Below are 19,253 nucleotides of genomic sequence, written 5' to 3'. Positions count from 1 at the left end.
ATGTAAAGTTGAAAACCATATATGTGCTTATAAAAAAATACAAATTTATGCATATGAGATAACACAAGATAATACAATTGTACAAATACTTTTGAAACTAATATTTATTAAATCTTCAAATCTTTAAAATACAAAATACATCATATTAAGTAATGTCATGTGTGTATAATCATATATACACAAAACACAACACAACACATAACACAATACAATACAACACAACACAACACAACACAACACAACACAACACATAACACAATACAACACAACACAACACAACACAACACAAATAAATAAATATAAAAATTTAGTCTCTTATTTAGTATAAATTTTAAATATTATTTTTTATTAGATAATAAAATTTTAAATATAACAGTTTATCTTGAATCAACATTTTTAAATATAGTTTAGTGTTATACAACACAACACAACACAACACAAATAAATAAATATAAAAATTTAGTCTCTTATTTAGTATAAATTTTAAATATTATTTTTTATTAGATAACAAAATTTTAAATATAACAGTTTATCTTGAATCAACATTTTTAAATGTAGTTTATTTTTCTGAAAGAATTGTGAATGTGAGAATGTAATTTTACGAGTTCAATTTTACTAAATCATTTATGGTTGTCATATAAGGATATCAAGTGAAAGAATTGTGCAATATAATTTTGAGTTCATTTCTACTAAATTATATGTTTTCTTATATAGAGGTATCAAGTGAAAGTGAAAGAATTGTAAATGTGAAACAAAATTAGAAATAATATAATTTTATGAGTTCAGTTTTTATTAAATCATTTGAGGTTATTATATGTAAGTGTCATGCGAAAGCAATGTGAATGTGAAAAAAAATGTGAATATGCTCAATAAAATTTAAAATATGAAGTTCTATTTTTTTTTCATTTTAAAAATATTAATTAATTAAACAATTATAAACAAAACATCATTATATCACTGGAATAAATTATAAAATCAAACACATATTTTATTACAAAGAAAAAAATAGTTATAATTATAAATAAATAAATAAAAATTGGAAAAAATAAAATAAACAAAACAAAACTCCAGAAAGAGACTCCTCCAAGATAGCTTTGGCCAAAGCTATCTTGGAGGTTGTGAGAAGGGTCTAGCCCCTCTCAAAAAAAAATCTGATTATATATTAAAGTATAGTTTGTGAGAGTACATCAAAAATCATAATACAATTTACAATTACAGCTAATATGTGATTATTTGACAGAGTTTAAGCCTTTGTGAAGCACTTCCTATCTTGCTGCTGTGCCCGCTCTTCTTGTATTGATCTCTGTTTCATACCATCAGAAAATTAAAGTTTTAATAATATTTCTATTTTAAAATAATAAATAACAAAAACAATAAAAAAAAAATAGTTTTCCACTCTCCTAAAATTGCAAGGAAAAAAAATCTCACAAAATTGGGAGAAAATTTAATCTACCTTCCCATGTATTGCTTTCTGTCACAACAGTCTGCATCTGTTTAACAAACTTGAAGAAAAACAATTAGTTAAATATTTTTCAACATCTATTTCAAAATAAATAAATATTATAAATAATAAAAATTAATCTATTATAAATATTATAATAATCTCACATGAAATTGGGAAGACAATTCCATCATCTTCTATGACTTTTGGTCAAAAGCCCTCACCCCATCCAATTGTTTAACACCTGTTTCATAAGAAGATGGTAAAACAAATTTTTGATTACAAATTTACTAAAAATAATAATAAAAACAAAAAACAATAATTAACTATCATTCCCAGTCAAATAACTATTATATATAATAAAAATTAATTCATTGTAAATTTCAAGTAAGTAGGCTACCCTAAGGTAAACTAAATAGAAAACCTAAGCAACCCATCCCATCTCTTCTTCTTAAAGCATTTCAAGTTTCAAGAAAGACCTGTAAATGTAAATGTTGTAAATGTTATTTTGTATCGAGGTATTGAAAGTGCTATCAAATGAAAATCCTTGCCTAATAATATTACTATCTTAAGAAATCATGACCAGAATTCCTGTCTACGGGAAAATCCAATTGGCTGAGAGTTCTTAATGAAGACCGAAACGAATCCCTATTCGGGGGTTAATGTGGCCATTTAAGCGGTTTACACACCTCTGTATCTGGATAAAGATTCACTAATATATATAAAACGATCTAGATACGCACAATGAATTGGTTTTAAAAACATAAACTATCAAAAAGGTATTCCAGACTTTCCGACTGGGTATATATATCGATCTGGATAGGCATAATGAATTGGTTTTAAAAACATAAACTATCAAAAAGGTATTCCAGACTCTCCGATGAGAGGTCATCGCTCTCACAGAAGTCACTCAGGGAAGTAACTCTTCGAATCATTAGGGTAGTAACACATAAACTGATGGGACAGTGATCGAGGCCCCACATCGCAAGACATGCTGAAATCAGTCTCTTTTTAATTAATAGCGATGTACATCCATTCAATTGACAACAATTGAATAGCGATGTACATCTGGTACATCAGGGTCCAATACTGTTTCTAAACCAACTGATACAGGTCATGAAGGGTTTCAATCGCTTTCCTCCATGACCATCCCACAAGCTATCAATGTCCAGAGGAGTTGCTTTATGCATGCTGAATTTGCTTACATGAAAAGCAACCGCATTCAAATATATACTCGTTTGATTTATAAAGGATGAATATAGTGAATATGCATCAGAAGATATGTGCAATTTACCAACCACATTCAAAGATATACTCATTGTTGATTTATACAGGATGAATAGAGTAAATATGCAGATATACTGATTGTTGATTTATATAGGATGAATACTGATTGTTGATTTATATAGGATGAATATAGTGAATATGCGTCAGAAGACATGTGCAATTTTTACCATGAAGAACAGGTGAAGTATATTTTTGGGTCCCTGGAACAGTAGAATGTTCGCCTTACATGTATCTTTAAGTTATAGATGACAGAGAAAGGGCAGTAAAAAAATTACTTGACATGGACATATATCATATAGTGCCTAGTAAAAAGCCCATTTGCCTATCCAGTAGTGTGACAGCTCAGTTTGGAGAGCATCAGACTGAAGATCTGAAGAATCCAAGGAATTACTATGACAAAAAAAAGAGTTCATTTTACACGGCAAACTTTAACACTCAAGCAGGCATCTGTCAAATACTTTTAACAGAAGGTGAAGTGGAAAGACTTCATTAGTAACTAACGTTTCTTTACAATTGATTCTGTGTATTTCCATTTATCCCATCATCGTTGTGGCAAAGGACACAAGATATTTAGAATGAAAAACTGTTAGTTTTGCTTCCTATCCAATTGTGATAAAAGAACCTGAAGCCTGACAATTTTCTGTCATCCAGGGCTGGTTCCGTTTCATCACTCACAGAACTCACTCAGTGAAGTAACTCTTTACATATGGTGCAACAATTGACCTATTTTTATTTGATCAGGATCCAATACTTTTTCTAAACTAACCGATACTGGCCATGACGGGTTTCAACAACTGTGATGATGGGTCTCAATTTCTTTCCTCCGTGACCATCCCACAAGCTATCAAAGTCCAAAGGAGTTGATGAATTTGCTTATATGAAAAGCAAACACATTCAAATATATACTCATTGTTCATTTATAAAGGATGAATACGATGAATATGCATCAGAAGACGTGCAATTGGTATTACCAACCACATTCAAAGATATACTCATTGTTGAACTATACAGGATGACTAAAGTGAATATGCATCAGAGGAGATGTGCTATTTACCATGAAGAACAGTAGAAATATATTTTTGGGTTCCTGGAACAGTAGAATGTTCACCCTACATGTATCTTAAGTTAAAGATGACAGAGAAAGAGCAGTAAAAGAATTATTGGACATGCACCATATAGTGCCTAGTAAAATCCCCCCTTAGTGTGATAGCTCAGTTTGGAGAGCATCAGACTGAAGATCTGAATAATCAAAGGAATTACTATGACCAAAAAAAAGGCCCATTCTACACGGCAAACTCTAACACTCAAGCAGGCATTAACAGAAGGTGAAGCTAAATGACTTCATTAGTAACTCAAGTTTATCTACAATTGATTCTCTGTGTGGATTTCCACTTATCCCAACATCATTGTGACAAAGGACACAAGATATTTAGAATGAAAAACTGTTAGTTTTGCTTCCTATTAAATTGTGATGAAGGTCCCTGAAGCCTGATAATTTTCTGTCATCCAGGGCTGGTTCGGTTTCACTCTTTATTTCCTGAATTTTACTCCTTACTTGACTGGCCAACTCCCAAGAATGTGACTCACTTGAGAGAACTTAATAGAATATGCAATTTATATAGGAAGTTTGTCAAGGGTTTTGGAAGCATCATAGCACACCTCACTGACCAATAAGGATCTCAATTAATGGATGGCCGCTGCAAAGGGACTACCGTTTTATCAATGCAAACTGTAACACTCAACTGTAACACTCAAGCAAGCATCTTTCAAATACTTGTAACAAAAGGTGAAAACGAATGACTTCATCAGTAACTTAAGTTCGTCTAAAATTGATTCTCCCAAAATATTTCCATTTATCCCAACATTATTGTGGCAAGAGACGCAAGATACTTAGAAAAGAAAACCATTAGCTTTGCTTCCTATCAAATTATGATTAAGGAACCTGAAGCCTGACAATTTTCTCAACCATCCAGAGCTGGCTCTGTTTCACTCCTTATTTCTTGAATTTCACTCCTTCCTTGACTGGCCAACTTCCAAGAATGTGACTCAGTTGAGAGAACTTTACAAAATATGCAATTTATATAGCATTGAGCTTTTTGGCTACACCCACGGAGATGAGACTGTTGATTTGACGCGGGTCTTTAATCCAGATGGAGACAAACCTGTTCACATGTATAAGAACTCCAATCCGGTCGGTGGAGTACCCCTGCCCTAGTACATATCATGTGTGTTACTTAATTCTATCTCTGTCTAGTTCATAGCTCTCAGTTTCATCTAGGTTTTAGCACTCAAATTTGAATTACAGTTTAGTGAGGTTCACAGTTACAGATTTCTTCTCCAAATCTGGTTTATTTTGTTAAGGCTAGTATGTGTCCAAGAAGAAAGAGGGGCTATATATATAGAAGACATAGTACATATGATGTTATGTTACTTAATTCTATCTCTGTCTAGTTCACAGCTCTCAGTTTTTTCATCTAGGTTTTAGTACTCAAATTTGAATTACAGTTCATCGAGGTTCACAGTTACAGATTTCTTCTCTAGATCTAGTTTATGTAAGGCGAAATTATTGAAGTAATAGAAAGTGGCAAGTTAGGTCTTCATTCTCAGTGATTGTGTTTTGGCTTCAAAGTTCTGAATTTACTTGACATCTTGTGTTAATGTGGTTTAAGTTTTAACCAATGTCCATTTAATTGGAATAATTGTCCTGCCTTTAAAATTTCATTTTTGTGGATGCCAAAATGGTCACTGATTTTGTCGAGGGTTTTGGAAGCATCATGGCACACCTCACTGATTTTACCAACAAGGATCAACTTAAATGGGTGGACCCTTCAAAGGGGCTACCTTCTTATCTATGCAAAATGCAACACTCAAGCAGGCATCTACCAAATACTTGTAACAGAAAGTGAAACTGAATGACTTCATTAGTAACTTAAGTTCGTCTACAATTGATTCTCTCAGTATCTTTCCATTTATCCCAACATTATTGTGGCAATGGACACACGATACTTGTGAAAATAGCTAGTTATGCTTCCTATCAAATTGTGATCAAGGAATCTGAAGCCTGACAATTTTCTCAATTATCCAAGGCTTGCTCTGATTCACTCTTTATTTCAAAGAATGTGACTCAGTTGAGAGAACTTAATAGAATATGCAATCTATATAGGAAGTTTGTCAAGGGTTTTAGAAGCATCATGGCCCACCTCACTGATCTTACCAATAAGAATAGATTTAAATGTATGCAGGCTGCAAAGGGGCTACCTTCTTGTCTACGCAAACTATAACACTCAAGCAGTCATCTACCAAATACTTGTAACAGGAAATGAAACTGAATGACTTCATTAGTAACTTAGGTTTTTCTACAATTGATTTTCTCAGTGTGTTTCCACTTAACACAACATTATTGTGGCAAAGGACACAAGATACTTAAAATGAAAAACCTGTTGGTTTTGCTTCCTATAAAATTGTGACCTATGAATCTGAAGCCTTACAAGTTTTTCAATCATCCAGGGCTGGCTTTGTTTCACTCTTTATTTCTTAATTTCACTCCTTAATCCTTGACTAGCCAACTCCCAGGAATGTGACTAGGTTGAGAGAACTTAACAGAATATGCAATTTATATAGGGAGTCTGTCAAGGGTTTTGGAAGCATCATGGGCACACCTAACCAATCTTACCAAGAAGGATCGATTCAAATAGATGGAGGCTGCAGAAGGTCTCCCTTCTTATCTATGCAAACTATAACACTCATTCAGGCATCTATCTAATACGTGTAACAGAAAACAAAACTGAATGACTTCATTAGTAACTTAAGTTTGTCTACAATTGATTTTCTCAGTATATTTCCACTTAACACAACATTATTGTGGCGAAGGACACAAGATACTTAAAATGAAAAACAGTTAGTTTTGCTTCCTATAAAATTGTGACCAATGAACCTGAAGCCTAACAATTTTTTGTTTCACTCTTTATTTCTTAAATTTCACTCCTTAATCCTTGACTAGCCAACTCCCAGGAATGTGACTCAGTTGAGAGAAATTAACGGAATATGTGATTTATGTAGGGAGTCTTGTCAAGGGTTTTGGAAGCATCATGGCACACCTAACCAATCTTACCAATAAGGATGGATTCAAATGGATGGAGGCTGCAGAAGGGGTCCCTTCTTATCTATGCAAACTGTAACACTCAAGCTGGCATCTGTTAAATACTTGTACACAAGGTGAAACTATATAGCTTCATTGCTAACTTATTTTTTTCTAAATTAATTCTCAGTGTATTTCCATTTATCCCAGCATCATTGTGGCAAAGAACACAAAATATTTAGAATGAAAATCATTTAGTTTTGCTTCGTATCAAATGGTGATCAAAGAAGCTGAGGCCTGACAATTTTCTCAATCATCCAGGGCTGGCTCTGTTTCACTCTTTATTTTTTGAATTTCACTCTTTGTTTCTTGAGTGGCCAACTCCCAAGAATGTGGCTCAGTTGAGAGAACTTGATAGAATATGCAATTTATATAGGAAGTTCTGTCAAGGGCTTTGGAAGCATCATGACAAACCTCACTGATCTTACCAATAAGTGATCTTACCAATAAGAATCAATTTAAATGGATGGGGACTGTAGAGGGGGCTACTGACGCATGAAAAAGGCCCAGCCCTGTATTTGCACTTCCAAATTTCTCAGACTTTTTAAGTGAAATATGATGCTTTGAGCGCTGACATGAACACTATGGTCATGCAAATCAGCAGCCTATAGATTTTCAAAGTAGAAATTGACTGACAAGGAGCCATTGTTATGCATCTATGATAAGGAAATGTTGACCCTTATGAATGTTATAGTAAAATTCAAGCCATATTTATTGCGACAACGCCTCAAAATCCAAATGGAGCATGAAACTTTGGAGTATTCATTTTCCTAGTGGAATTTTGGTGAAGTTGGAAAGTCAACTACAAGGTTTTTACTTTGAAATTCAATATAAGTGCATAAATAATGCTTCAGCTGATTTCTTAGCTATGTTATCTGAGCTATGTGCCATATCTAAGGTAGAACTGGGCCGCAAAAAAAATTATTAGCTGAATATGCAAAAGATGAGAGGGCTGTGTATTTGCTACAAAACTAGAAAAGGAACCAAGACTAGGGGATGGGTAAACATTTTCAGGCAATCTGATTTTTTAATAAGAATTGCACATATCTAATACCGAAATCTATATTTTTAAGAAGGCAGTGAATTGGGTCTGTTATGGGTTAACAGCTATGTGTCAACCCACCATTCCTAATTATTGGGTGCATGGTAGGTGATCATCTCAATAAAAATCTTCTCACCATTGGCATCCAACTAACAAGAATGCCAGGTTCATCTGAATGTGCCTGATGCTCTTGCACCCTTTCCTCCCCAATCCAGAATACCCCTCTTGATCATAGCTTCATGGGTTGATGATTTTCATTGCCATTCTACTTTCTACACTTATTTCTCTTAGTTGAAGGGAGAACTCCAACAGAAGGGACAAAAAGTAGAAAACTAACCCCAACAGCTTGGTTTGATGGCTCATAATACTAACTCACGATACCTCATAAGATAGGCTAAAGGAAAAAAAGGTTCAAAATGGTGAGTTACAACTAATTACTTGGTTGCATCATCCACCTAAATCCATGCTCATTTCTGGCTCTGGTTGACTTTTGACACCTTTAAGATCCCTTACTGGTTCATTCATGAAGTAGCCTTAAAGATACATTTTAGATGAATTAAATTTCTACCTTACCCATTGATTTCTGACACCTTTAAGGTCCCTTACTGGCTCATTCCTGAAGCAAGTTTAAGGATACATTTTAAAACAATTAAAAAAAGTTAAAAGACTAACGGTATCTAACTGAATGCACCCTATATACATTAGGCTCCTATATTATAACTGTGAACAGATTGAAGGGACTCTTTGTCTTACCTATATACATATGTTATATGTTAAAGACTCCTATGTCACTTTATGGTCACAAAATTTTAAATAGTGGAATTAAAATGTTCAAAGAGTGCAAACCTTTTTACATTCTCTCCACTTTAGCAAGAGATGGACTGAGAGGTATCTACCATGGTTGGATATTATAGGAGGAGGTAAAAAGACTATGTAGGGGGATTCTTTTTGGTAAACTCTTTCATGCACTAGCCTTTTACCTTTTAGGAGTGTTAAGTCCTTAAGTTACCCATTCTCAGCAAACTCATTAATGGATAACCACACACTTCCTTATGGGTAAACCCTCACATTGCTCTAAGCAAAAATAGATTGATGGAATTTGTTATGGGTATAAGATATATGAATGGAATTGGATAATTAAAAATAAACTGGTAAATCTTATAATATTGTTGAATGGAGAGAAATGGATTGTTGTTTGGGAGTTGTTTAATTTTACAAATATTTTCTTATGTTTGGGAGATAAGTAATTGCTTTGGCTCGACTGTCTGTCCCTAAAGGAAGATTATCAATAGATAAAAGATACTCCATTCTTACTCTCCAATTTTAGCAATCACTGACATAAATAAACACACTAGAAACACAAGGAATTGGGTTCCGTCCATATAAGATCAATATGCAAAGGAATGCAATGCTTAAAGACTAGGGTAGTACTCTCTTAAATTGAAAAATATAAAAGGCATTTTTATGGGCCTTGGCTACAAAAATGTTCACAGCATACTTAATATGAAGGAAAATGTAGGAACTATATTTCTTTTTCCAAACCATAACTGTAGGTATTGATTTTGGACAAAGATAGCTGAATCTGCTTCGTTAATGTTCTGTAAAATAAAAGGAATGAGTTTACCCTGAACTCCTCATTAGAAAAAATCTCATACTTAAGATTTACTTAGGATTTGCTTCGAGTAAGAGTAAGACTAAACAGAGGTGCTAACCCCTGCCAAGTATTTGAACCTTCTTTCCTTATCTAGGTTAGGTCACCCCCTAGCACACCTATTGTTAGTTCATCCCATGCTACTTGCTTACACTTAGATAGGTAAGGACACATTTGAGAAACCATAATTTTCTAAATAGGTCTTGATTCAAAGTGTTTGCTTACATAATGGGGTCTCGCTGAATCCAAATGTCTTCCTACAAGTCTTGCTTCAATGTGCTTTTGCATAGGTGGTGTGTTTCCATCTAATGCAAGTGTGACCTGGCAGGTCTCATTCCATCCATCTTAGATGGCATACCAGCACTTTTTCTCCCTAGTAAGTCTATCCATGATCCCTAAAGCCACTTTGTTCAAGCTGGTTAAGAAAAATAACAAATGGAGATTGATGAATATGATTGTTGTGGGTCATTGATTGGTTAATAATCTCGCCCCAAATGTGTGTTACTTTATAATTTCAAGATGGCATGGATTGTGGGTTCCTCGGCTAAATAGGGAACCTCCAATGACCAAATTCTATATGCAAAATGTCGGAGATAAAAGAATTATAATAGAACCCGAATAAAATTTAACTCAAGTATTGAACTTCTACAAATAGTAACTAAAAAGAAAATTCTGGAAACCCAAAATTTTCTTTAGGTTTCAGCATTAGAAGGTTTATCCTAGCACGAATTGACTGTTATAGGTCACTGAATGGTCAATGATCTCACCCCAAACCATGTTAGTTTATAAGACAAACATGGTTTGGACTGTGGTTCACTAGCTTAAATAAAAAACATCCAATAACCAAAATCTGTTTGCAACATGCAGTGAGGAAAATTATAATAAAATTGAAATAAAATTTTACCCACATATTAAACATTGCAAACAGTTCCTAAAAGAAAATTTCTAGAAACCCCAAATTCTTCTACAAATTTATGCATCAGAGGCTAAGTTACCGGATCCGGCCACGGCAGGTGGAGTATTGCCGGATCCACGGATCTGAAAATAGTAACTAAAAAGAAAATTCTGGAAACCCAAAATTTTCTTTAGGTTTCAGCATTAGAAGGTTTATCCTAGCACGAATTGACTGTTATAGGTCACTGAATGGTCAATGATCTCACCCCAAACCATGTTAGTTTATAAGACAAACATGGCTTGGACTGTGGTTCACTAGCTTAAATAAAAAACATCCAATAACCAAAATCTGTTTGCAACATGCAGTGAGGAAAATTATAATAAAATTGAAATAAAATTTTACCCACATATTAAACATTGCAAACAGTTCCTAAAAGAAAATTTCTAGAAACCCCAAATTCTTCTACAAATTTATGCATCAGAGGCTAAGTTACCGGATCCGGCCACGGCAGGTGGAGTATTGCCGGATCCACGGATCTGAACCGGATCCGGATCCGGATACTCCAAAAAACGGCAAAAAATACGTATTTTTGAAATCGCAGATTTTTGAAACGGCTCACCTTTACCGGATACGGATCCCGCCGGTGGCCGCCGGAAGCGGGCCGAAAAAGTTAAAAAAACAGATATTTTTTTAGGTTTTACGTTTTTGTGGTCCCGCACGGGCATATATTATATCATTTCTTTTGTCCGCTCTACTGTTTTCTTCTGTCGCCATTCATTCGTTCCGACCGCCGGCACAGTAATATTTGCCATTTGCCATTTGTTTGCGGGCTTAACTCCGGCCCCACTGCACGCAGCACCTGGTCAGGCGCCGGTTCCCCTGCACGCACTGTCGGGCAGACTGTTCACGGCAAAAGTTTAAGCGTTAACAGGTATTTACTATTAAGCGTTAATAATATATGTATCAGTGCTGTATTATTTATGCTGTATTATTTATGACTGTGCGTGAACAGGTATTAAGCGTGTGCTGTATTATTTATTTCAAAACAAATAATATATATTTATTTCAGAACTAAAACCGTAATATATGTATTATATTAATGTTTTATGTTATTTAATATTAATGTTTTATGTTATTATATTAATGTTTTATGTTATTTAATATATGTTTTATATTAATGTTTTATGTTATTTAATATTTATATATATATATGTTATATATATGTTATATTTCAGAACTAAAACCGTAATATATGTATTATATTAATGTTTTATGTTATTTAATATTAATGTTTTATGTTATTATATTAATGTTTTATGTTATTTAATATATGTTTTATATTAATGTTTTATGTTATTTAATATTTATATATATATATGTTATATATATGTTATATTTATTTATGTTTATACGTTCGAATAGTTGTTATGTTTATTATTTAATATTTATATATATATATATATATATATGTTATATTTAATTTACCGTATGTTTATTGTTCAATGCTGTTTAAACTTTAATGTTTAATATATTAAATAATTAAACTTTAATAACAGTTATAATATATATTAATATAACAGTTATTTGATTTGTTAATTTATTTAATATTTATATTTATATGTTATATTAATATAACATAAATGATAATAATAACAGTTATATTAATATTTAATATATGTTATTTAATTTTTTTTAATGTATTTATAATTTAATTTTTAATTGTTTATAGATAATATTAATATATTATAATTTGATTTTTAAATGCAGTTGCAAGTAACTCTATACCATTATCATAATGGAACCATCACAAGATTCACAACATGAGCATGGTGAAGGGGAAATCATCAAAACAGATCCAAAATCTCCTCTTTGATTTTTTCATGGAGTATTTGATTTTTTAGCTTTAAGGTGTTTTTTAAAAGTTTAAATATATATATATATATATATATTGATTGTACGTGACGTATCCTTGCCGTATCCGGATCTTAGATTTTCAAAAAACTAGCGGATCCGTATCCGTATCCGAATCCTGGTAACTTAGATCAGAGGGCCTTCTGATAGCACTACTCAACATCAATATATTGAACTTTGACAAACAATACTCAAGAATAAAACCCTATGACAACTAGTACAAAACATAAAATCTGTGGATAAAAAAACTTTCACTGACCAAAATTTATTTGCAACATGCAGGGAGGAAAATAATTATAATAAAATTGAAATTAAATTTTACTCACATATTAAACATATGTTAACAATTCCTAAAAGAAAAATTCTAGAAATCCCAAATTCTTCTTCAGATTTAAGCACCAGAGGGTTTTATATTGAAATTTGATAAACAATACTCAAGAATAAAACCCTATGATAACCATTACAGAAAATAAAATCTAAAGACATTGAATAACCCAAAAAAAAATCGAAGACTACAAAATTTCTCCACACTAGTATGTATCTAAACAGTAAACTGAATAATTAAATCTTTCCCTCATTAAAAATTGTTTAGATATTAACAGAAACCAAAAGTTAATGCTCACCTTCAATCTAAAAATGCACAGCATGTGTGTTTTCCACCACTATTAACTCTTGCTCTAATTCTCCCTTCATGGTATAGTTTTTCCATACTCTGCACAGTAAGAGGAAACTCCACAAGTTAACCCAAAAAAAACAGGATAAAATGTTCTACAAAGTAATCTATCCATGAGCTACATTGTGATTTAAAAATTCAGATAATGAACTATTACCTGAAGGAAGAACCCTTACATGCACAGTGTGTTTGTATCTAAACCCTAAGCTTGCTAAGTAAGCCTACCCTACCCTCATTAAAAATCAATTAGATATGAGAGAACAAAAGCTAATGCCTACCTGCAATCTAAAAAATACACAGCATGTGGTGGTGGTATAATTCTTCCTTCTTGATCATATAATTCTACCTTCCTCTGCACTTGAAGAGGAAACAGAACAAGTTAATGAAAAAAAAAAAGCAACAAGATAAAATGTTCTACAAACAGTTTCTAAAAGAAGAATTCTAGAAACCCCAAATTCTTCTCTAGATTTAAGCATCAGAGGGTTTTATGCTGCACTACTCAGCATCAATATATTGAACTTTGACAAATAATACTCAATAATGAAACCCTACTATAACCAGTACAAAAAATAAAATTCAGAGACATTGAATAACCCATGAAAGATTATGAAAATTTTCTCAACCCTTGCATGCATGGTGCATATGCAAGTAAACCCTAATAGTATTAAGTACACCTAACTTTCCTCATTAAAATTTAATTAAAAATTAATTAGATAAGAGAGAAACCAAAAGTTAATGCTCACCTGCAATCTAGAAAATACACAGCATCTGTATTTTCCACCACTATTAACTAGTGGTATAATTGTTCCTCCCTGGTAGTATAGTTCTTCCTTCCTCTGCACTTGAAAAGCGAATGGGACAATTAAATCCACCAAACAAAAATTATTTAAAAAAAAAACAAACAAACAGGATAAAATGTTCTGCAAAATATCTATATATATTCAGTAGACAATGACATACAATAGATAGTGATTTAAAAATTCAATACATAGTGATTTAAAAATTCAGATAATAACCTATTACCATCAAAATATTAAATAACAAATAAAATAATATATACCTTCTCAATCTTCACCATTAAATCAGTCATCCCCTCTTATATTCTTGGCAGCCTCACTCTCCAATCAACCCTCTTAATCCCCAACCAACCAATTCACCTCTCAAGCCAGAACTCAGAACCAAATAACCAGCAAACAACCAAATAAACAGCAAACTACCCAATCTAGAGGAACAAAAGATTTTCAAAACAAAAACAAAATAAATAAATAAAAAACTAAAATGCATTGGCAAAATTCAAAGTATAAACAAATAAGCATGGCCATGCTCAAAAAGAAAAGAAAACACAGTATAAAAATCCAAATTCTAAAACACAAAATTCTTCTCTACTACCTAATTTCTTCAACCTTTCTCCAACAAACCCAAAATCTGTTCCACTCTGCTAGCTAATTTCTTCAACCTTTCTCCAACAAACCCAAAATCTGTTCCACTCTGCTAGCTAATTTCTTCAACCCTTCTCCAACAAACCCAAAATATGTTCTACTCTATCTACGACCTAATTTCCTCAGCCCTTCTCCAATCTCCTTCTCCACTTAGCAGCCAATCGAAACGCAGATACTCCACACCATCTCCCAGCCATGAAACGTAGCTTGCCCACCAACTGCCAGCCATGAAAGCCGATACTGGCACTCTTCTTCCTGTATCTGCTCTTCTTCCTGTATCTGTCGGCCAAGCTTGCTAGTGCGATTTCCCTTTCTTTTGCCGTCTAAATGTAATAATGATATATCGGATTTGAAATGCATTCTTGTTTTTCCCTTTCAAATCCGCCAGCTGCGCACAGAGCCCAATGTAGCCGTAGAGATTATTAACCGCTGCGCACGGAGCCCAATGTAGCCGTAGAGTAATAAATTTTGAAATCGGCATACAAGCAATGTGATCAAGTAAGTTACGAGTTGCTTCCTGCATCGAATTGTATGCCAGCAAGTGACGTGGATTTGGAAAGACAGTTTTATTTTGATTTGAAAGTGACGTGGATTTGAAAGACGTGGATTTCAAGTTGGGTCTTTAAAAATGACGTCACCTCTTTAAAAAAAAATTAAAATGCCCCGTATTTAAAATTAAAAAAATAACCCGTTACGTATTTTAAAAAAATGATAACACAGTTTTATTACGAGAAACCGTAACGATGAATCACTAATTAAAATATATATTTTTTATAATTGTAAAAATGTGATATCAATTTTAAAAGAAAAATAGTTAAAATATTATATTTTATAATATTAATTAAAAAAACACTGTCATTATCGAAATAAAATATAAATAAATTAGATTGATATGAAAATATATTATAGATATAAATAAATTATATTTTAAGATGAGAGAATTATTTTAAAATAGAGAATTGAGGAAGAAAATTTGTATGAAGAATTATTAGTGATTAAAACTTCTATGCACATGCATGCTCCTAAATACATGTGCATTTTTAAGTATCTACATACTTGTAAGTTTGTGTGCTCATTTGTAGTTTATTTGGAAAATAGCTCATGGCCAATTCCATTTTACCTAATCACTTGACACATTTTGTAAGTTGTTTAAAGTGATTCCACAAGGTATTGTAGGATTGTTTGAGTGTTTTGAATGCCTCAAATCTTTCTTTAGTACCTAAGGCATGATCTTCTTCCATGAAATATTTCCAAGACCCTTGTGCACATACTTATTATTAAAAACCACCTAGTAGAAACAATGCATAGGTGTGTCCTACCAGCCAAAAAGTCTTCGAGATCCAAAAAATAGGTGTGAAATAAATCAACAAAAAATCCTAAAAGCTAGGCATTCGAAATTGTGTATAAATTCTCCATTTTTATGCATAAAAGGGGGCTAAAACTGCCCTAAATACGGTGCCCTTGTCCAACAAACATTATAGGATAAAAATGCCCCAACACTCAATAGGTTAAGGACAATCCTCAGTTGTAAATTTTGATACCTGAAAGAACAACCAAGTGGAAATAATAAAACTTGCACCAAGGAGAAAGATAACATCTTTGGGGCACTGCTCTCCTTAAATGGAAACAATGTGCTAGAATAAGTGCATTGGAGAGAGAAATTAGCCTAAAAATTCTTCAAGTTGGGGTTTCATTTCACATGTGAGGTTTGCAAATTCTACAAAACCAACATGAAATTCGTAGAAACATTCCTAACCAACAGTGAAGAAGGTCAAGGAGGATCACATTGGTTCTCATGTCATGTTGAGATCATGAGAGATAGGTGAGGATTGAATGGTGTTGAAGAATGTAACTAGTGTTGGTCTTCATAATTGTACTTGAGTCATGATGTAATATATTTGTCAAAAGAAAGAAAAAGGAAATTTGTTTGTAAAATAAAAATCATTTATTAACATTGGTTTCATGCTTTATTTATTTATTTTTAGGTCAAAGCCTCAATTGTAGGCTTCTAGGGTTTATGTCAAGGGTCGTAGTTCTTGTCATCATGTAATAGACCCTTCTTAGGCTTTATCTATCAAGAAAGAAAAATATTTTGATGTAAAATGAGTCAATTAGGCCTCCTCCACAAAGTCGGCCTAATTGGGAACCAACAACCACTATATATACGTAGCAACTCGACCTCATTTGGAGCACACAAATAAACAAGTTCAATCTACGGTTGTTGGAGAAGAAAAAGAAGAGTGAAATGCCTAAGGAGAAGTAGAAAACCCTAGAGAAGGAGAAGGAGACGTTTGTCAAGCAAGAAGAAGCCAAATTTCTCTCTTTTCTGCCACACGTGCAAGTTTCTAGGTTGATGCAAGAGGGACGAAATTTCAATCTGCAGTAGGGTCGAAATTCTGGAAGTTGGAGGGACAAAATTCTAAGTTGAAGTTGTTTGACTAAGGTTAACTATTGAATATTGCCTAATCATCTTTAAAGGCTGACTTGGTGGAGTGAGGAGAGTCTTTTGGTCTGGTCTAAGGTCATGGATTGTCTCAAGTTTCATTTAAATCTACTAGTGGAAGATTTTGACTTGGTTTTCCCCTTCATAAGGGGTTTTAGCCCTGGTTGAGTGCTTATATCTTGTGTCGTTGATCTTCATGTTTTTATTTAATGATTGCTTGATGAGAAGAGGATAAAAGAAGAGCATAAAGAAAGTTAATAAGAATACAAGAATATCACAAGTAATTGTCAAAACAAGAGAATGTTTCTGCCTTTTTGATTTTATAACATGGTATGAGAGCTACAGTGAAATAAGAGAAGGAAAAAGGCAGCTTGAAAATCTATTGAAGGAAGGATTAAGAAAAAGGCTTTCAAGGAAGAAAGTATTTCAAATTAAGGAAGACATTATAAAGTTTATGGCAACCTCAATGAAGACAGAAAATAAGCTAGAAGGAGACTCCAACTATAGAGCATGGAAGAGGAGGTTAGATCTCATCCTTACTTAGCACAAAGTATTGGATTTTGTTAATGGAAAAGTTGAGAAACCGGCAGATAATGCAGGAAAGGAAAAGCGCAGGGAAACTAACATCTTGTCCATGAACCTAAATTGTAAATGGAGTGAAGGACAATATAATCCCCTACATATACAACATAAATACCGCATAAAGGATGTATGGAACTCTCTCCAAACTATTTACCATCAAGAACATTGGTCAAATAACTAGTCTCAAGAATGAACTAAGAAGAATAAAGACGACGAAAGATGACACTATATCTTCCTATTTTTTGAGGATCTCTCGAATAAGAGATGAACTCCAAGCCATTGATGAAGTTGTACCAAAGAAAGAACTTGTGATTATTGCACTATTAGGTTTACCAAAATCATGGAGCTCTTTTGCATCAGGTATTAGCAGTGGAAAATACATGCCATCCTTTGAACAAATGTGGAATGTATGCAGTCAAGAAGAAGCATGCATCTCATTAGTAGTTGACAAGAATGAAGATGAAGAGAACAACACATCCAAATGCATATTCTACTCAACACAAGAACAAGGGAGGATAAAAGAAATTTAAAGGACCAAAGAAGAAGGTTGGTCTATCAAAAATTGAATGTTACAATTGTCATAAGATGGGACACTACAAGAATCAATGTGCAGAAAATCCTAGGAATAAGAAGAGAGAAAAAGAACATTCAATAGTTGTCAATGAAGATCTACCCAAGAATAATAAATTTGAAAAGTTTAAAGTCAAAGATTTATTTTCTTAAGTCTTTTAGGGATACTAATATCCTTCTACTTTAGGTTTTGTAATGCTTTATGTTTTGATTTGTATAGTTCATAGATCTAATATATCATGATATAAATTATTGAATTGTATTTTATAAGTTGTAGGTATCCCTCAGAAAGATTGAATTAAGAGGGAGCCTTCACCATTTTACCAAAAGATAAGTATCTTGTTCTTTGTTTCCTCTTTCATGTTTGTTTTCCTCCATACATCTAGATCGACGTGTATTACTTATTCATAACTTTTCTTTACACTTTTCCTTGGTAGGAAAGCTTACAAAATACACAAAGGCTGTGAAGGAAACTTCAAAGAAAGATGTGTATCATGAAAGTAAGCTTGTTATTAAAGAAAATTTACAAGTTTTGTTAAAGAACAACCCAAGGTATGTTTGATTTGATTTAACTCGTTGCAGATCTTCTTCACATAAGGAGGTATGATATTTTTTCATTTGAAATTTATTTTATATTACTAACTCTCTTATGTTTAGGGTTTTGAATCATAAAGATTCGTGTTAGGGTGATTAATCACTAGATTGAATCTACCATTGTTATATTATCTTTTACCATTTGTTCATTTTATTGAACCCCTAACCTTTAGGGTTAACCGTAAAACGTTAAACTTTTGATGTTAATGGTATGTCAATGTTAATAATGAAATCCTAGTCTTCTTAGGGTTTGTTGATAAAATCAATAACATATGATGAAATCCTATTCTTTTAATGTTTAGGATTTTGATCATGTTTTTGGTAAAACCCTACCCTTTTTAAAGTTTGTTGTTGATGTCTAGGTTATATAATGAAACCCTAGATCTTTATGTTTTGATAAATTAGTGTTTATGAAAAAACCCTTGGTATAGTCAATGTGAGATTCTAGGAATAAAATCCTTAGGTGTATGTACTTTTGTATAATCAAAACCCTAGCGTGGTCAAATTTGTTGTATATCTAATTTTGAAGTTTGATACGAAATAATAGAATGATAACTTGATTATTATTGATGTTTTAGTTTAAATAA

The 19,253-nt window shown here is 32.8% G+C and overlaps 1 long non-coding RNA gene across 2 annotated transcripts; it reads right to left on the bottom strand.

The window, feature by feature from the left end:
* Window positions 1–1,071: 1,071 nt before the first annotated feature.
* LOC149246695 (uncharacterized) lies at window positions 1,072–14,930 on the bottom strand. Of its 2 annotated transcripts, none has more exons than XR_016266544.1 (7): window positions 14,099–14,930; window positions 13,782–13,874; window positions 13,317–13,390; window positions 12,989–13,077; window positions 1,609–1,685; window positions 1,454–1,502; window positions 1,072–1,303 (listed from the first exon to the last, which is right to left on the bottom strand). It is a non-coding gene; the product is annotated as an uncharacterized LOC149246695 (long non-coding RNA). The 2 variants fall into 2 exon arrangements; XR_016266545.1 differs by having other exon boundaries at window positions 1,454–1,490.
* Between the last annotated feature and the right edge of the window lie 4,323 nt (window positions 14,931–19,253).

The sequence above is a fragment of the Pinus tabuliformis genome, chromosome 7, assembly GCF_031772625.1.
Source record: "Pinus tabuliformis cultivar Carrire ecotype Pingquan chromosome 7, CPIR1, whole genome shotgun sequence".
Classification (NCBI taxonomy): Eukaryota; Viridiplantae; Streptophyta; class Pinopsida; order Pinales; family Pinaceae; genus Pinus; species Pinus tabuliformis.
The sequence above is the reverse complement of the archived record's forward strand: the minus strand, read 5'-3'. Positions and strand labels throughout refer to the sequence as shown.